We start from the raw sequence: 3,723 nt of genomic DNA on the forward strand, positions 1-3,723 counted from the left end.
ATTTCATTGATCATTTTAACCACTAAAAGAGAGTTCAATTTTGTAACGACCTGTTTGATTGTTTTGAGTAGTAGAACTATTTCTTCTTCCTTTTATTATTTTTATAAAATACCCTTCCCGTAATTTTTAAATGGGAATTTTAAACTATTTGTTTAACTACATTTATTTAATTGATGAGTATTCCTTTAAATAACTAATTTAGGTTATTGTTAATGGGCCAAGTATATATGGCCTATGTCAGTTGGCCCGTATGTAAAATAAATAGTGAAATTTAGATTTTTTGGTTCATAAGAATTTTTTGAAGAAGAGAAGGAGAGAGCAGCTGTTAAACAAGACTTTGTTGGCGCAATAGCAACGAAGAGTGACAACTCTCCAGGTAACAAAATTTCAGTTAGGTTGTAATGTTGTGTCTGCATACATTGATTTAGCCATATATGTGTTGGTGGGGGGGGGGGAGAAATTGATTTTTTTTGCAAAACATTTTTTGGAGATGTTGCAATGTGATTCTTTACATTTTTTGATTAAATCAAGAAAGAAATTGTTGCTAGGTAAAATCATGAGTAATGATGAGCTAAGATGGGATATGTTAGTGGAATAGAGAAATTGCAATTTCATTAAGGTATATTTTCCAGAACTCGTTGGTTCCTCTTTTTATTTGTATTTATTTTTAGTTATCACATTACGATTCATGTTTTGACACATTGTGATAGGTAATTTAATATTAGGTGCACTGTATTATTTGAATACCATTAGATTTATGTTATTTGGAGAAAATGAGACTTGACCCTAGATTGAATTTAAGAAATATGAGAGTTGGGATATGAAGCATCAAGATTAGGAACTTGATTATAGATTTGTTCTCTATGATTTATGGGTAAATTAAGAATATACTATCTTATATAATTTTACTAAAATTCCAAATTGTCCTTGTGAGCTTCGATTAAACTTTTTCGGTGAGTTTTGGGGTATGGGTTAGAAGTATAGCAAAATGGGTGTGTACAAACTCGTTTACTTACAAATAATGTATATTTTATAGTTTAGGAATGTTTTGAAACTTTGCAAAAAGGAAGGCAAAATCTTGAGGATTCGTGACACTTGTTCGGCATTCGAGGTATGTTAAGAATTCATAGACTTCATCGATGGACGTTTTTCTAATTAAAGATTAAAAGTGGAATAGGTAATGGGTTAGAGCGACAAATGGAGTCTCGTACCAATGGCGTGACGGGCATTGGTAAGAGTACTAGTGTTATAGAAGGGAAAGTTTGTTACTATGAATGACATATTGTAATTAGAGAATGCAAAAGCATATGGACATTAGCTGATGTATGATTGACTCTTTTTCTTAGTGTGGTTGTGTTTCTTTATTGAACCCGTAAATTTATGATAGTTGAGGTGATTCTATGTTAAATCAATATTGATTGATTGAGATGCATCATCATCCCCCTATTTTGTTGATATTATATTGTGCACATGCATTGACATGGGATTGAGTATGAATAAAGGCCTGACACATGGAGATCGTCCATGTTGAGTTTAAATTATTTTTATAAGTTGGGCATGTGGAGATTGTCTATGTTGGGGATGGTTTGATTTTATGGTAGAGCATTGAGATCGTCAACACATACATGTGGAGATCATCCGTGTCGGTATATGGACCTTGCGAGTCCTCCATGAGTCATGAAATCTCGATGTTTTTCTGAGAATTATCGTGTATATACGATTGAGAGAGTACTTCACATAATTTCATGGTGCCACATTGCATCTCATTATATAATTCATTCTTGTTTGATTATATGCTTCACTGGTGTTTGAATATAATGTGTCATTTGTTTCTCCCTTTCAGATGAAACTTGGCTGATAAGTATAATGTAGACTTGAAAAATTAAAGGATGATTTTCTTATATACTCATGTCGCTACTTCTTCTTTGTCGGTCTATGAGACATACTAGGTACACGTGATTTCGTACTCATACTATACTTATTGCATTCTTTTGTGGTGCAGATTGAATTTGAATATGAGCGCATCTCGCGGAGCTTACCGAGTTTAAGCTTGAGTTATCTTGGAGTTGTAGTGAGTTGCTAGGCTGATCCATGGTCCACATCTCCCTCTAACTTTTTATTTATCCTGTTGGTCTAATATTAAGACATGATATTTCTTACGTCTAGAAATATCATTTTAGTTTGAGAATGACATCATGTTTTATAAGTTCATGTACTTATGACACTAAATCTGGGATAGTATTTTAGCTTATCACATTTTATATTTGTGAAAGACTTAGTGTACATGATATTTTACTTGTCACATATTTAAGTTGAATTGGTAAACTTATTGGGTTGACTTACATATTGGCTGGGACCATATGTTCCATCACGACTTATATTCTTGAGTTGTGACCAATCGAATGTCATGATCATGTTCTTAATTTCATTTCTAATAATACCTCTTACTCAAACCTTTTTTGATTTCACATGTATCTCCCATCTGTATTAAGTGAGATATCAGAATGTCATAATCATGTTCCTAATTCAATTTTCTAATAATACCTCCCACTCAGACCCATTTTACAAGAATATTACACAGTTGAAGTTCAATATGATCAACAACTGGCCATTCAAATGACCATCTAATTAACTTAATTTCAGGTTAAAGACTTTACACATATCTATATGATTCGAGGAGTACATGTAGAGATCTAATCTTTTTTCCACAGCTCCTAGAAAATAAATGTAGGTATGATTTTAGAACGAAGGGGCGATATTGATTAATATGTTGGTTTCATTACCAGGTGTATACATAAGAGTTATCTGAAATTTGGTCAGTATTAGACCAAATGAATTTGGAAATATAAGACCATACTCTTTGTATTGAATAGCATTTGAAGAAGAGATTTTGATTGAGAATACTTGGATCTGAAGATTATAGTTCGAACAAATATAATGAATAAACATTAGGTAAGACTTTGTAGGGCATATGATTACACAACTAGAAACATCGAAGAATTTCCTAAAATGGCTTTCCTACTTTTTCCTTTTTAAATCTCCCCTCAGAATCATGGCGAAGATTATGTATATCATCATATCATATCATATATTATTAAAAGTGGGAAGCTTCAAACTCTAAAGTTGGATTACCATTTTACCCCTATTCTATATTAAAAATTAAAATATAATTAAAAAATCTAACTAAATATTAAACAATAATGTTTTAATTACCTTTCAAAAAATAATAAATCATAATTAGCATAGTGAAACGTGTATATGCAATTTATAACATTTTAATTTTAAAAAAGTCTCTTAATTGCAATTTGCAACAATCAAGATTTAAATAAGCAATTTTTATAACAATAAATCATTATTCTAACAAAAAATATAATAATAAATCACTATTAATTTTAGTAAAGAATCTTAATTGCTAGAATACAAAAGATTGAATCGAAAGGGTTATTGATTGAATCGAAAGGTTTTTCAGAAGAAGAAAAGTCAATTAGGACTTAAAGATTTATATAAGACACTTTCTTTTGTTGTCTGTTCAAGAATACATCGATGCTTATAACTTGAATTGTCTCTTAAATTTCTATTCCCTTTTCAAATAAGTTTTTTAATCAAGTTATATATTATTCATTTTTATGTTTTTCTTGCCATTGATTTATCATTCTGATTGTTAAATTTTCATGCAGCATAGCCCCAAACATAATTTCATCAGAGTTGAGGAGGTATGGCTTT

At 30.8% G+C, this 3,723-nt stretch overlaps 1 long non-coding RNA gene across 1 annotated transcript; it reads left to right on the forward strand.

Annotated features, from left to right (window-relative positions):
* The first annotated feature begins 301 nt into the window (after positions 1-301).
* LOC107058027 (uncharacterized) lies at positions 302-2,346 on the forward strand. The gene is made up of 2 exons (XR_001471719.1): positions 302-376; positions 2,003-2,346. It is a non-coding gene; the product is annotated as an uncharacterized lncRNA (long non-coding RNA).
* Positions 2,347-3,723: the final 1,377 nt, after the last annotated feature.

The sequence above is a fragment of the Solanum tuberosum genome, unplaced genomic scaffold, assembly GCF_000226075.1.
Source record: "Solanum tuberosum cultivar DM 1-3 516 R44 unplaced genomic scaffold, SolTub_3.0 scf00425, whole genome shotgun sequence".
NCBI lineage: Eukaryota > Viridiplantae > Streptophyta > Magnoliopsida > Solanales > Solanaceae > Solanum > Solanum tuberosum.